The 17,311-nt window shown below is 35.7% G+C and overlaps 1 protein-coding gene across 2 annotated transcripts in view; it reads right to left on the bottom strand.

Annotated features, from left to right (window-relative positions):
• The window catches only part of LOC145291915 (casein kinase II subunit beta), a 40,321-nt gene extending 32,048 nt beyond the window's left edge, over positions 1-8,273 (bottom strand). For both annotated transcript variants that reach the window (XM_080137758.1, XM_080137759.1), the window contains exon 1: positions 8,142-8,273. The gene's annotated coding sequence lies outside the window, so the exon portion shown is untranslated. The remainder of the gene's footprint in view (positions 1-8,141) is intronic.
• Between the last annotated feature and the right edge of the window lie 9,038 nt (positions 8,274-17,311).

Below are 17,311 nucleotides of genomic sequence, written 5' to 3'. Positions count from 1 at the left end.
AAATAAAATAATAAAATTAAAAAAAAAAACCCCGCAGTATACAGGCTTAAACGTGAAACAGGGGAAGAAGGCAAAAACTGACAAACTATTTTGCCCACACAGCCACAAATGCTTATGACATCATGATGTTGTACAAGAAGCTTTTTACACCGTTTTAGTTTGATACGCATGCATGACTTGTGAAAAGTTTAGCAAAAAAGTCGGAATTCTTTTCACTGGCTTTTTTTTTTTTTTTTTTTGTAAAGGTTCTTTGTATTAAACAATTTGCCGGAGTTTAAAGAGTTTTTTAAGGAAAATATTGTATTTGATACAACAGGTGGTACGTAGGGGAAATAACTAAACTGGTTTCTAAAAAAAATTCCATGTTGGTAATAATCATTCAAAATAAATTAAAATGTATCATCAATATAAATCAACTTTAAATAATCTTAAATAGAACACTTAAAACAATTCACTCGCTATTAACGCTAACATACAGCTATTAAGTAAAATCGATTTTCCTTAATGTAATATGCAAATGGGGTTACTTCTTCAGCAAAAATCATATTCTATATAGAAATAAATGAAAAGTTTATGCAAGTTTTCAGTATGAAAATTAGGAAAGTAATGGACCTTTTGTATATATTAATCAAATTGTGAACAAACATACAGGGATACGAATTTATAATGCATATATGTATGTATATATATATATATATATATATATATATATATATATATATATGACATATGTAATATACAGAGTTCATGTAATTCAGTAAATTTTCATATACCAATAGGTTTTAAGCCAAAAAAGGTTGACCTAAGGATTAAGCTACAAAATTATCACATTTCATAATTGAGCATTAATATACTGGGTGTGCAAAATCAAGACAAGGTGTTGATGGCAACGAAAAGTGTTTTTAATTTTATGTTACAATTGTTTCAATGTTCAGTTCGACAGTTTCAAGCATTATATAGCTTGAAAATTTTCAAAAACCAGCATTTCTTCAGACTTTATGAATAAACACACTTTTGGCAATGTAGCATTTTTTGAATAGAAAGAAAAAAGAGGGGGGGGGGTCCCTAATGGGAAAAACATGCGAGAAACATTTAACTTGGTTGTGGTTATGGAAAAGATGGGCTTTTGTAATAATAGAAATAAGACCTTTTCAAGTCTGTGCAAACCCTGGAAGATTTGGCCTTTTGTATTTTAGTTTTCAAGGACTTTCTTTGTTGTAGTTTTTGAAGACTTCCACTTTGAACAGAGGGAGACAATTCAAGAAGTTGTGTAACTTTTTGACAAAAGCAAAACGCAGACTAAATAAAGCATTATTCTATTTGTTGAATTTAAATAAATTTTTCAGATTTATAAAATGATTAGAATTTTGAAGTAAATTACAGGCTTTTTCTTTTTTTTTTACAAAAATTAAACTTGTAATAAAAATAATTAAAATTTATAGTTTTGACTAGTCGGCAAAACTTTAAGAACTTCTTGAATTGTCTTCCCCTGTTTAGAGTCTTCGGAAAAAAAAAAAAAAAATCCCCCAATAACCAAAATGCACATGCGCCAAATAATTATTTTAACGTGGTCCGTATTCTGCATAATAATGTTAGTTTATTATATTGTTGGAAGAAAGTACAGAATAGTCACTCCCCAGTCTCCATATTAAGAATGAATTTCTAAATATTATTTCAGCACAGTCCGTATGCTGAATAAGCACTGAAAAACAGTCACATGGACATTTTGTTTGCATAAATTGTTGCATTTCATTTAGTTTTATTTTATTAGTTTTTCCACATGGTTTGATGTAACCTTTACTTCTTGGATTATTCAAGGAATGAATTCACCTTTCAACAATCAGAAACAAATTTGTGTTTTTTCTAGAAAAAAAAAAAATCTACATTATATTTAAGATTAGATTTAGATGGAAGCACAAGTCACAAATGAAACAATTTAGAAAAACAAAAAACGTCTTCATAAATAGTTACTGATGCAGAATACAGATTATGCTGATTTTTTTCGGGCATTTTTCAATAGACACCAAACCAAAAAAGTTGTCTAAGAACAAATATATAGCATAACTCTTGCATCTACTGGGATAAGGCTTTGCTGTTTAACTTATTTTAAAGCATTTATTAAGTTCGAAACCAGTAGTGCTGAGTTGTTAAGTACCATCCAATATAAGTCATGGTGACTTTTACTGGGTAGATTTCTATCAGCATTGTGGGCTTGTTAAGATACAATCAACAGATCAATTTTTTAAATGTTTTAAGCAAAAGTAATAGCACATACTTTTGTGTCATGCTGAAACAGTAATATACCCAAAAATTAAACAAAAAATCATTGACTAGAAAGTTATTTCTAGTTCAAGTTATTTTTACGGAAAATTGGGTTTAATCGCATTTTTCTTAGGTTATATAGAGTAGGCAGTAGGAGACTAAACGCAGGGGACATAACTTTGAAATGAATATTTTAGATTACTTGTGTCATGGCTGCAATATTTGTTGTCTATAGCGATAGACTTTCTTTTTTTTTTTTTTTTACTAAAAACACTATCAGTTGTTCTACTCAATGAATTTTTGTAATTTTTGGATATATTACTATTTTCGACATGACAATTAAGTATGTAATATTGTTTTTGCTTAAAACAATATATTTAAAAAAAAAAAAAAAATCCATTTGTCGACTATAGCTTAACAAGCACCCAACATTGTTTTAATGAGTTTTCAGCGATTATCGAGACTTCCCAGATGAGTTTTTTTTTTTTCTCACCTTCACCCCAAACAAGGCATATTACCACTTGGATGTAATGGGCTACTAATTGGGACCACGTCTAAGAAAGATTAAGATGTTTGCTTACGTTACATTTGAGCTTCTGCATATCAGTACAGTTTGAGAAGTAGGCAAGCAGAAAGAGAATTCCAAAGTCTAGCTGTTCAAGGAAGAAGCTATTTGAGCAAAAACTTTGACATTTGGTGACCCCCAACAGTGAAAGGGTGTGATTTTGTTGCTAAGCGGGTTTGTCGAAGATATGTACATCGAGGGGGCACACAGGTGCAATGAGTTCATCAGCACATTTCATTAAAATACTTGTAAAACAGACACAGGGATGCAACATTGCAGTGATCGGGCAGGGTTTGGAACCTAGTTTACAAAGTGAGACCTATTAGATTGCAGACCCCTTTTCTGGACCCTATGAGCAAATAGTGGCGTTATAGAGGTACAGGAAACTCAGGTGTGAGCAGTTTTCCAGCACGATAGAGGGAGCCCACCTTCAATGCAACAGCCTTCGCAATGTCCTCAATGTATTTATTCCAGTTCATATTTACTGTGAATGTTAAGCCGAGGAGTTTGAAGAAAAAATTCTCAAGTAGGGTGTTATTTGTCATGGATATCAGTAGTTGGAGAGGTTTCTAGTAATTGTTAAAGGAGAGCAGCTTAGTCTTACTAGCATTAAATGTTACCATCCATTTACGTTCCTATTCCACTATGGTCTGGAGGTCATTTTCTAAGGATTCTTTCATTGTCTTAGATTTGTGTACATCTGTCCTTATCTCATGCAGGTTATAGAGCATTGCATCATCAGCAAATATACCCATTTCGGACTCAATATTATCGGGTAGATCATTGATGAATATCATGAATAATAGTGGTCCAAGGATTGACCCTTGAGACACTCCCACATCATGTTATGCTGCTTGGATGAATGTCGATCAATGGCAACCTAGATGGTTCTATTGTCTAAGAAGGATCTAATTATATTTAGTATTCGTCCAGCTATACCACATGATTTGATTTTCATTAAGAGCCCTTCATGCCAGACTTTGTCAAAGGCCTTGGATATATCAAGGGCTACAGCCCTGGCTTCACCCGCCTTATCCAGTACATGGTAGATGCATTCAGAGATGACTTAAAATATATGCAATAGAACAACATTTCTTAAATCCGTACTGTTTGTCAAAAAGAAGATTAGTTTTTGCAAGGTGGTGGACTGGTGCTTGATTGATTAGCATCGCTAAGATTTTAGTGAAGAGGGGGAGGAGACTTATAGGGTGATAAATGAGATGCTAAGTCCTTTCGTCAGAATTCTTGTACACTAGTAATACAGAGGCCATCTTCCAGCTATTAGGTAAGCAGGATTCAGCAAGGCATTTGTTGGTTGGTTGGTTTTGTTTTACGGCATATCAACCCTTTTCGGGTTATTTAATACCGAATCCAAAGATTTTGAAGAAAAATCTTTTAATAGAATATATTTGTTGTTTTCACGTCGGTTTCTATTTAACCCATAGTTGGAGCCCTAACAGGTACTACCACTCCGGGTCAGAGTGGACCTGGGAGCAATGGTAATTAAAGGGTGGCTCCACACTCCCCAAAGCCCACAAATTGGGGCCTCACCACTGGATATAGTTTAAGGTCATATCCAGGACCCTCATTGAGGGACTTTTACCCTCTGCAGGGGGGCAGTTGGCATATTGTAATGCCCCACCGACTGGGCCGGCATTTGTTGTAAAGTTTAGAAAATATGGGAGCTAGTTCAGCTGAACATTTCTTAATTAGTATAGCACGCGCACACGTCTTGGAGGTGTCCAAGTTTTTTTTTTTTTATGACATATGGACATGTGAAGGGGTGATTTTCAGATCAATTGTGGCTTTCATCCACATAGGGAAATTTGGGAAGAAGTTGTTTGTGGGCTCTAGGATGGAGTTGGAGGCGAATTGCTGAGCAAGCAGTTCCGCCTTTTCGGTTGCCGTGCAAGCAACTTTCTGGTTTTCGGACAGTGGAGGAATTACTGATTGTTCTTTACTCACTACACTATTATAAATTTTCCAGGAATTGCGAGTTCCGATCTTCTGCGATTCTATACTTTCCCTAGTTATTTCAGCATGTCTTCTTTTGGCTGTGGTTATTACTAGGGGTTGAGTGCGATATCTACTGATACCACTAAGTGTTCTGCATTTCAGAGTGGACATTGGTTACACAATCCTCACATACTATGGTAAGGAATAGGTCTAAAAGTGAAGCTTGCTGGTGGTCATTATCTGGGAGGCAGGTTGGGAACATGATTGTCTGTGTGAGGAAAGGGGTTACAGAGAATCTATAAGTAGAGGGTCCAGCTGCATCCGTGTAACCTGAGAAAACAAGCCAATTCTTATGATAGATATAAAAGTACCGAACACATGTATTTAGGCATTACTATCTAAGGCAAGTGGTGCGTCTATACTATCAGAGACATGATCGATTAGAGTATAGTCCTGACTTGAGGTAGAACGGTATAGAAAATGTAAGTAACTAACGCAGTGATGAAAGGCTAGTCACACAAAGGCCTGGTCATCCGATTCTAGACATTGCTCTTTAGTTAAGAGAAGGGTGCTTCAAATATAGACTCGTAACCCATGCATATATTTATCAGAGTCTTTACGGCATGTTAAAAATGTAAGAGGGGATGTTCTTGTTTTAATTTAGTAACTCGGCACTCTGTGTTTTGAAGTTTATGAACGTTAAAAACACTAAAAATGATAAAAAGTACAGTATTTTTTCACTCTCAAAATATTCTTTAAAACTACTCGGATTATAGGTTTTTGGGTGTGTTGAAAACGAATATAGGATTTAAATTTTCTGCAAATAAATATTTAATAATATAATTTTCCAGATATTAAGCAATATAATTTTTTTTTTTACAAGCGGTGGTCATTGTTGTATGCGCATATTTTTGCCATGCGCGCACTTGCATGTACAACAATGGCTGCCACATACAAAGAATTACATTGCTTAATACCCGGAAAACTACTTTGCATAAAATTGAAATGCGATGTTAGTTTTCAGTGTCCATAAAGTGGGTATCATCCCACTAATGACCACCAGCAAGCTTCACTTTTAGACCTATTCCTTACCATTAATATAGAAAAGTGATTTCTCACTTTTTGAAACTAATTTCTTCATTTCTTGGAAACTACTTGTTTCCTGGAGTAGTAAGCATTACTTTTGTTTTCAGCATCCTTGAAAACCTATATTAGTGCTATTTTTAAAGGATTTTTTTGAGGGTGGAAAGATACTCCACCTTTACTCTAAAAATTTATCCAGGTAGATAGACGAGTAACTTATTTTTTCATTTTTATTAGACTAAATGTACGATATTCGAGGTCGCCATACTACTTTTAAAATTTGGCCTTTCTAAGGTTTGATAGGTTGGCCTTTTTAAGGCCAAATTTGGCAATTTTACGCCTTTAATGAACAATGTTTTTGGCCGCCATATCTTTTTGTAATGTAAGAGCATAATAAAGGCCAAATTTTAAAAGCAATACAGCGGTTTCGACTATCGTACATTTAGTTAATCAAAAATGAAAAAAAAAAAAAAAAAAATTTCTGGTTTTATTTCAGGCTTAGGGTCTAATGTGTTTCATATAATAGTTTTATAATTTTTTCTTTGTCAAATAATTTACACCGCTAAACTACACATTTACCATAAAATTACTGATAAAAACGTTAAGAACGGCTTTCGGACCTCCCCCCCAACCTTATGTTAAGAACGGCTTTGGAGGGGTGTTTTTTCCGAAAGCCGTTCTTAACACGGGTAGGTTGGGATGTTTATAATACGCGTCGCTGGGGCACGTCGTAAAAGTTTACCCAATTTTTTACGATATCTTGTTTATTAAAATTGTTAGATGAAAGTATAACTAGTTATAAAACGCTCTCATGTTAAGAATAGGTTTTTAAATAGCGTTATTTCAGCACGGTCCGTATTCTGCATAAGTACCGTAATACGAAAACAATTACAAATAAAGTCACAAAAAAAAAAAAAAAAAAAAAAAAAAAAAAAAAAAAAAAATATGAGGTAAATATGAAGAATTACTCCACTCTCGAAAATTCCTTTAAAATTACCACTCATAGGTTTTCGGGGTCGCTGAAAACGAAAATAACTTTTAAAAGTACGGCAAATGAGTAGTTTCCAAGATATGAAGAAATGTTAGTTCTAAAAAAGTGGGGGGGGATCACTTTTTTATAATAATATAACGTAAAATGATCATCTACTTTGGGGGGGGGGGACTTTCTTTTCACCCTCGGAAAATCCTTTAAAATTACCATTAACGTTTAAATTTCCAACAAACAAGTAGTTTCCAAGATATAAAGAAATGCACTCACTTTATGGTCACGGCTGCCGGTTTGTTTATCGTTCTTTTTTTGGAGGGGGATATTCAATTATAGAACTTGTATAGTTTTTTTATAGGTGCTTATGCAGTTTAATTAACCGTTTTAACGTCAGTAACGTGCCGATATTAACCGAGCAGAAGAACTGTTTAATATTTAACAAAAATTCTTTTTACATTTGGTGGGAGGCGGGGTTGTTTTGGCGTTATTATAGAAAAGTGATCCCCCACTTTTTTAGAGCTAACAGTTTTGGAAACTATTCGTTTGCCGTAATTTTAAACGGTATTTTCGTTTTCAGCGACCCCGAAAACCTATAACAGTGGTAATTTTAAAGGAATTTTCGAGGGTGGATTAATTCTCCATATTTACCGAATGTAAATAAATTAGTACTTTTCGATTTCCGTTTCAGAAACTAGAATTTCATTTTGTGTGGTTGCCTGTTGTATCTAATAGATTTTGCCGGGCCAATATGAGCAACCATGAGGGTTAAGCTATACGAGAGGAGCATCAAATGTTTTTTGTTTGTCCGTTAAGAACAACGTGGCGTAGTTCAAAGACAACTACACTAACTAATATTTAATTAATGTTAATGTATTATTTTAAGTTTTAATAACAAATGATGCGAGTCTTAAATGTTTTTAACGAGCAGAGTGAAGCTAAAATTAGAACACGTAACTTTTGTTATTTTAATGTGAATTATTGCAACTAACATTGAAACTATTTATTTTTAAGAAATAGAGACAGATATTTAAAAGGGAAGTATATCCACTTCTGCTAAATATATTTCAAGTTCGGAAATATTCCGATAGAATTAGAAAAATAGTTTAATTCGGTTTTTCTGAGAAAATCCAAAGAAATCACACGCTTTCTTCATTGTATTTTCGTCGCACAAACATAGGCATAAGTTGACTGCATCCAAAAATGAACAGCTTATACATACATCAGATGAAAAGTTCAACCTTTTCTATTGCCAAAAGATGCAGAATATAAAGGTGAAAATATATTTCTTACCGTTCCACAGGGCAAAATGCAGGAACAGTCAACAATAAGTTTGAAAAGAAATGTCTTCTCCTTCTCCGACTACACTTAGATAATCACGCATGCGCGAATGCGGGACTGCTACTTCCGTTTCTTGACTTCCGGTTAGTTTTTTTAAAATTTGTTTTGTAATTTTATACATAAATAAGTTAAGTTTATACATAAATAAGTTAAGGTCAACATTTGTTTATATATTTTAATTACATAAATTACATGCTAAAATATTCTGTTGGTTCAGCATTGAGCTTTGTTTGAAAACACAGTTTTTCTTAGAATTCAAAAATAAAACTATAGGAAAGTATATGCCATACGCACCCACCGGGGGGACGAAAATGTCATATTCCAAAAATCACATCAATTGATCAAATAGTTTTAGTTTAATTCTTATAAAGAAAATAATTTTCAATCGATCTTAAGCGATTAATGTGAAATTGTTATCATTGCTAGACAAGTTTAAGTTATTGTGGACTTATTTACCCCTTTTTTTATCATGATGGCGACGCAGGGTCGCAGGACAGTCCCTTTTTGCTTACTCATAAAATTTGATTTTCTTGGTTAAAAATAAAACTACTCGATCAATTTACGTGTTTTTTTTTTTTTTTTTTTTTTTTGTTTTTTTGGAATATGACATTCTATGGCAGATACATCATAAAGATTTTTTGGTATTGTTGTTTTTCCATTTAGGTTGAATTCTGAATTTGTACCTCCTATATTTTAATTAAATGAATTACATGCTAAAATATTTGGTAGGTTCAAGACTGAGTTATGTTTGTAAACACTCCCATTTTAATTTGACTAATTAGCCATAATTTTCAATTACCTGAAAGAGTCACTTGTCTCTTTCTAGGCATTTTTTTTTTTTTTTTTTTTTTACACAGTGATCACCACTTATCAAGGCCCGGAAGCCACTCAGGGATAAGGGTTATATGGCATGTATCTGTAGTGAACAATTAAATCAAATCGCTCGTCACGCAATCAGAGAAATGTATTTGGCCGGAATTTATTCATTTCAGGAACAATTTGGTTTTGTCACTGTTCGCCCACACAATTCTATCAACGTGTTGGACGTATTATCGTCGCATAGTTAAATGAATTAATCTGAAACAGAAAATATAACAGATACAACAGGAAAACAAATGAACACATATCTAAAGAAATGGCAAAAACACTAGAGGAAGACCTCCGATCCGTAGTGAAATGGATGGTCACCTTCAATGCTGCCAAGACTAAACTTGTTTCCTTCAATAATTACAAGAAACCTTCCCTACCGCCAATAGCAATGGCCAATGACTCTTTATCTGAAAGTACATCTTTTAAACTCCTCAGCCTAACCTTCACAGGAAACATGAGTTGGAACAATTACATTGAGAACATTACCAGGACCACTGCGAAGAAGGTGGGTTCTCTCTACCGTGCTAGAAAGCTATTACTGCCTGAAAGTATCTTATACCTCTATAAGGCCACAATTCTCCCATGTATGGAGTATTGTTGTCATATCTGGGCTGGTGCATCTTCCACTAGTCTCTCGCTCCTAGACAAGGTTCAAAAGAGAGTCGCCAATCTGATAGATCCTGAACTGTCAGCTAAACTTCAGCGTCTGTCACATTGACGAAATGTTGCGTCCCTCTGCCTGTTCTACAAGTACTTTAACGGTGAATGCTCTGACGAACTGCAAGCACTTGTGCCCCCTCGACGTAAATACCCTCGACAAACCCGACAAGCAGCTAAATTCCACCCCTCACAGTAGAGATCCCTAGATGCAAGAGAGCCTTTTACTCGAGTAGTTTCTTCCCCAGAACAGCTAGACTTTGGAATTCCTTTCCGGGTCCCTGCTTCCCCAACTGCACTGACATGCAGAAGTTCAACTGCAACATGAACCGACATCTTGCTGCCCAACTTCCTACACAGTACCCCTGATGCTTATGTCCCTGATAGTAGTCCCCTACAACAAAGTCGCAATGTGCCTTGTTTGGGGTGAAAATGTAATAAAAAAAAAAACAAAAACAAAAAACATAAATTATGTATAATGACTAACTAGACAGAGCTCAAGTACAAATATAGGCATTTATTAACACATTAACAAATACAATACACACAAATAACGCAACATAACAGAGCAATACTCACCCACTGGGTGGAGACCTCTATCATTGATAGGATCAATATGTTCTGCTAATGTATCTAACATGGAGGATAAGTATGTTCTACCCTGTGAAGTTGCACGCATTCTATCATATGAGTTTTGACCCACTATACAGTGGAACGTGCTTTCTCAAATCCCTCGTCAGCTATCTGCTTCCCAAGCCAAGAGAAACCACTCACTGATGTATCTACAACTGATATTGTTTCCCCGATTCCCCTACAAGTGCATAAATCATGATTGTGACATGACCTTTTTAAACACAAATCCATGGGATTATACTTTTGTCTATTAACGCATATAGACAGTGAACAGTCTAAAACATTCAAGAAAACCAATATAAAAGGCCTGGCATGCCAAAAAACAATTCAGTTCCAGACAATGTTTCTGCAAGTTACTTTGCCACTGCCGGTGATTATCACACGTGTCTGACTGTCTAATAGACATAAAACTGCACCACGAAGAATACCAAACTCAAGTTGTAATGGATAAATTATTCAATCATTTACCAACATAAAATATGCTAACAATAACAATTTCCCTAGTCACAAAAGATTTACAGCCAATACTCTTACAATTACACAAATATTATTTTTTCACTTGGATTATAATTTTGAACTTTCGTCTTATAAAAATAAACATTACCGTCATAAATTTGGATGTCAATCATTACACTTTTCTCACATATCTATCACTTTCACCCTCTCTCGATTGATGTTATTTTACTTCTCTTCTTTTTCAGAATTTATTTTTGAAATGGCCATATATCATTTAAAATTAAAATGCTTGCTGTAGCAACTGCTATGCCTGGCCAGAATTTGATACATCCATGGGTATGAAGAATGCGTAGGTACATGACGTTGTGATGCGACCATCGCACACATAAAAGAAAGGAACTATGTTTTGCTCCATCATGTATGGATACAGTAAATAGACTGGAACGTTCGAGAAAGCCTATATATAAACATTTGCCCGCCAAAATCAAATCAGTTTTCTCTTCAATTTCTCCAATTCAACACGTGTCGAGTCGAAGAAATTCCATCTGCAGGAGATGTTAAAACCCCCGTCATGATTTTACACATGACAAGCATGAACTTTAATACCCAGCGTGGAAAATTACCACATCAAGCGAGGATTTAAATTTCCTTTCAAACAATTTTATTTCAAACTCCTGTTCTTATGATATGAACACACACACACACACACACACACACACACACACACACACACACACACACACACATGCATTCGCTTACATAATTCATGGACTGTTCCTCTCAAAAATAGCCACATGGACTTAAAGTCTGCATGCAGTACACTTATCATACAAAAATAAGTAATTTCAAGCCTCGTGCTATTCTCACAAAATCTTCACTTGACTAATCCTTCATTATAAACATTCCACACAAGAAAACACTTATGATGGAACAATTTAAACTAGTATTCCTAACACATTCTCATCGATACAGGAGCAAAAGTGAGCATTATCTCAAGCAAACTAATAAAGGAACAATGAACACAGACACCAGTCCTTTTACAAGCCGCAAACCACTATCCTATTCCAACCTAGGGTCACAAATCGATGACATTAGACCTAGATTTGAAGTGCACATTTCAATGAATATTTACGGTGGTGAAGCTCCCATTCTTGATTCTAGGGGCAGATTTCCAACACTATTTCAGCATACTTGTCAATTTCAAATGCGGGAAAATAATGGATAACAATACCGGACTATCAAAGGCAGCTAAACGAGTTCCAACACATGTTGGATTTGAGCATAATTCGTCTGTCTCAAAGCAATTGATTGTCACTGCTTCACATGGTCCCCAAGAAAGTGACTGGCGCCCTTGTGGGGATTATAGGGCACTTAACAGCCGAGCAGTACCGAATAAAATGGATATTAGACTTACAGCTGCTGAGATCGTATACAGAACACCTCTAACCTTACCAGGACAAATGATTGCACTAACTGACATTAAAAGCATGCTAGGTCCAACTAGCTATACATCTTGCTTGAAGAAGTGCATGTTGAAACCTTTGCATGTCAAACCAAGAGCCCAAAAAACGATTCCTCAGGACATACACACATGGACACATGTTTTCGTAAAAAATGCAACCACCCTACTCCAGTCCTTACAAGGTTCTTAAAAGATATCCAAAATATTTTGTGAGAGATAAAAATGGCAGACATGACTATGTCAGCGTTGATCTACTGAAGAAAGACTGTAGTACCACAGTGAGACAGACTCAAATCTCAAGAGATTCTTTAACTACTGCAACACCTAATGATACCATGCTATCTAGTGCTACAAGGATGGAATACTGTTGCCATATCTGGGCAGGAGCTGCTAAAAACAGCCTATCCTGCCTTGACAGAGTACAAAATAGACTTCGTGGCTTAGTGGGGGATGCCCTTTTCTCTACCCTGCAACCTCTCTCCCACAGAAGAGACGTTGCGAGCCTGTCCTTATTTTATCGTTATTTCCATGGCAGATGCTCGTCTGAACTCCAATCTCTGGTCCCCCCTCGCCAATCTTTCACGAAAAACACCCGTCTAGCTGAATCCACTGTGAAAAATTTCCCCCACTCTATATCTGTGCCTAAATCAAAACGCAGATTCCATGAACAAAGCTTCTTTCTTAGAACTGCACGCCTGTGGAACTCTGTTCCGGCTGCATGCTTCCCTCCGGACTACAACTTGGATGTCTTCAAGTCCAATGTTAACAAATTCCTAATGAACCGCCCCCTTAAGTAAACATTTCAGCAAATCTCCTCACTAACGTAATGTACTTGCAATAACCCTTATCCCTGAGTGGTGATCACTGTGTAAAAAAAAAAAAAAAAAAAAAATTCCACCAAATCCGGCAGACATATAAAGCATCCACTTTGATTTGCTACCTACACCTACTGAATACTTGCAGTATTTTTATTCTTTCTCCTTAGATCGATTTCTCATCTAGGAGGGGAGTAATGCCTGGCAAGAACGTTTCACAGTGATTCCGCTTTTATACACCCACGTGTATGAAGAATGCGTAGGTACATGACGTTGTGGTGCGACCATCGCACACATAAAAGAAAGGAACTATGTTTTGCTCCCTCATGTATGGATACAGTAAACAGGCTGGCATGTTCGAGAAAGCCTATATATAAACATTTGCCCGCCAAAATCAAATCAGTTTTCTCTTCAATTTCTCCAGTTCAACACGTGTTGAGGAAATTCCATCCACATGCGACTTTAAAACCCTCGTCATGATTTTACGCACGACAGGCATGAACTTTAATACTCAGCATGGAAAATTACCACATGGAGCGAGGACTTAAATTTCCTTTCAAACAATTTTATTTCGAGCTACTGTTCTTATGATATGAACACACACACACACACACACACACACACACACATGTATCCGCTTATATGATTTATAGACTGTTTTTCTCAAAAATAGCCACATGAACTTAAAGTCCATGTGCGGCACACTTATACAAAAATCAGTAATTTTAGGCCTTGTACTCTTCTCACAAAATGCTCTTCACTAACCCTCCATTATGAACATTCCACAGAAGAAAGCACTTCTGTTGGAACAATTTTAACTAATATTTCTAACACTTAAATAAATGTTGTTTTTTTTTTTTTATTTATTTATTTTTTTTTTTATTCAATTTTCACCCCAAACAAGGCACAGTGCCACTTTGAAGCAGGGGGCTACTATCAGGGACTTAATTAGCGGGGTCATTATGAAGGGAGATGAGTAGAAAGATGTTTGTTGACATTACACTTGAACTTCTGCATATCGTTGCAGTTGGGAAAGCAGAATCCCGGAAGGGAGTTCCAAAGACCCGCAATTCTGGGGAAGAAACTATTGGAGTAAAAGGCTTTCTTGCACCTAGGGATCTCTACTGTAAAGGGATGAGACTTAGTAGCTTGTCGGGTTTGTTGGGGGTAGTTACGTCGGGGAGGTACAAGTGTTTGCAGTTCGTCAGAGCATTCACCATTGAAGTATTTGTAGAACAGGCAGAGGGATGCAACATCCGTCGATGGGACAGAGACTGAAGCCTAGATGACAGTTCAGGACCTATCAGGTTGGCGACTCTCTTTTGAATCCTGTCCAGGAACGAGAGACAAGAAGCAGATGCACCAGCCCAGATGTGACAACAGTACTCCATACATGGGCGAATGGTTGCCTTATAGAGGTATAGGATACTGTCAGGCGTAAGTAGTTTTCTAGCACGGTAGAGGGAGCCAAATTTCCTTGCAGCAGCCTTGGCAATGCTCTCAATGTATCTATTCCAGTTCAAAATACCTGTAAACGTTAGGCCGAGGAGTTTAAAAGAAGTACTTTCAGGTAATGTGTTCTTGGCCATGGCTATTGGTGGTAGAGAAGGTTTCTTGTAGTTATTGAAGGAAACAAGCTTAGTCTTAGCAGCATTGAATGTGACCAACCATTTTTGTCCCCATTCCACTACGGATTGGAGGTCATCCTCTAGTGTTTCTGCCATTTCCTTGGATATGTGTTCATTTGTTTTCCCCTCATATCTGTTATAGAGAGTGGTGTCATCGACAAATATACCCATCTCCGAAACAATTTTATCAGGGAGGTCGTTTATGAATATCAGGAATAATAGAGGTCCAAGGATAGACCCCTGAGGTACTCCCGCATTTATATCGTATTGTTTGGATGCACGACCGTCGAGGACAACTTTGATTTTTCTATTACTTAAGAAAGATTTAATTACATTATGAATTCTTCCAGTGATTCCATATGATCTAATTTTCCTTGAAGAAAACACTTCTGTTGGAACAATTTTAACTAATATTCCTAACACTTAAATAAATGTTGTTTATTTCATGTTAAGATTGCGATTTCATGGTTTTTGTCGAATGTTGTTGTTTTCCAAATTTTGTTTTCATTTCCTGATGCAAGGATGTGGATTGGTGAAACCTTTCTATTAATCAGCGATCCCTCTAAATTTAACTTTAATAGTCCTGTGAATACACTCCCACAATTACTTGAATAAAAATAGCAACACACAACATCAGTCATATAAGTTGATAAATTCCAATTATGGATTGGTTACCCCACCGATCACCACATCTTACACTCTGTAAAAAATAAAAGTTTGTCAAATTCATTTTTAATAGATTCAAATTTTTATAGAATTTCGTTTTCAATTATTGGTAGGCAATCTTTTTTTTGTCTGCTGTTGAATGGTTGTCTTCAGGTTATCATTTAATTGCTTAATGTGAGTCACGTGACAGCTTGAAAGTGTAAACATTCAATTTAAGCAACTTTTCTTCCAATGATTTTGGAAGTTGAATCTGCAACATCTTAATTTGTCCATCTTTTTTAAAATTCTTATTTTGTTTTATTTTATTGTATTTTCACCCAAAATCAACCTGAATTGATTTTTTTAAAATAAAACTGTAGTTTTCTTTAGGGGGACAACTTTATTGTTCAACCCTATAGTTTTCGATTATTTTAATATTTCAAACCTATCAGTTCTTCTAAGTGAACAACATATTTCTTCAAAGAAATAATGCTAGCTTTTTTTTTTTTTTGTACTTAAAAATCTACCTGCTGCATTTATAAACTTGAAAAGAGCTGAAACCAGAACAATATGGCAATTGATTTATTGACCAGATCAAACCAATTTGACATTCCACCCTGACAACTTCCACAAGTGTTCAGTTTATTTTAAACCTATGGGAACTCTAAAAAAAGAAAAGCAGGTGGATAATGTGATAGTAATTGATGCCATCTTCATGTTATATATTTATGGTTTAGAGAGAAAAAAATAAGATGATAACCCTAACCAACCTCTCTCTCTCTCTTTCTCTCTCTCTCTCTCTCTCACACACACACACACACACATACACACATACACACACAATAAACCCAGATCAAATCAAGTCAAACTTTCCCACGGTTGAATATACTGCCTGCTAGAGTACAGAACTGAATTTTTTATTACCTTTATTTATTTATATTTTACTGGAAGATTACTGCTTATCAAGATCCAAGTGCCACTCGAGGATAAGTATTAAGGAGTGTTGGGTAAACTGTGATGATCAGTAATGGCGGAACTTAGGTAGGGTTTCATCATTTAAGAAGACAGCTCAATAAGAACTTATTTACATCAGATTTGAAAACGACCATGTTATAGTAAGCTGGGAAAAAGCTCTGCGGTATTGTGTTCACAAATGGACAGTTCTAGGAAAGAAACTTTGCTCATAAAATGTTTATTTAGTTTCAGGCACTGATCGAGAGGAAGAGAAATTATTGACAGTTGTTGTTGCTAGACGAGTATTTGTTGTGAATGTTCTCTGGAGGAGGATAACCATAAATTGAAGCTCAGTCGAGCACTTGGCATGAAAATAGGAAATACAATTTGTTGGCAAAATTTTTTTACTGAATTTATGTTATTTTCAAGAAAATGTATGACTTAGAATTCATTACAGTGGTCTATTTAGCATCATGGTAAAGTGTTCACTAATTAGCTCAGAAATCAAAGTTCAATCCTCGGTTTAGTTCTTTCAATAAAAAGCAAGAGAACTCTTGATTCAGAAAGAATGTTTGCCAAGACGACCCAAAACAGACTGAAACAGTAACGTCAATATGACCCAACATGGACTCGAACAGTAATGCATATACAATCCAATATGGACTCGAACGGTAACGCAATGTGACCCAACATGGGCCTGAACAATAACATTGATATGATCCAACACAGACTCAAACAAAAATGTCGATATGATCCAAGACAGACTCAAGAGTAACATTAATATGGCCTAACATGGACTCAAACAGCAATGCCAATGCGATCCAACATGGACTCAAAAGAGTCACCAACAACCTAATACATTCTGAACTATCAACTAAACTCCAACCTCTGTCCGATCGCCTAAATGTGGCATCCTTGTGCTTGTTTTACAAGTATTTCAATGGCAAGTACTCTAACGAATTCCGAGCACTAGTGCCCTCTCAACGACAATACCCTTGACAA

The sequence above is a fragment of the Euprymna scolopes genome, chromosome 13 (genome assembly GCF_053919585.1).
Source record: "Euprymna scolopes isolate OS-2025 chromosome 13, ASM5391958v1, whole genome shotgun sequence".
NCBI lineage: Eukaryota > Metazoa > Mollusca > Cephalopoda > Sepiida > Sepiolidae > Euprymna > Euprymna scolopes.
This window is presented reverse-complemented; position numbering and strand designations above follow the sequence as displayed.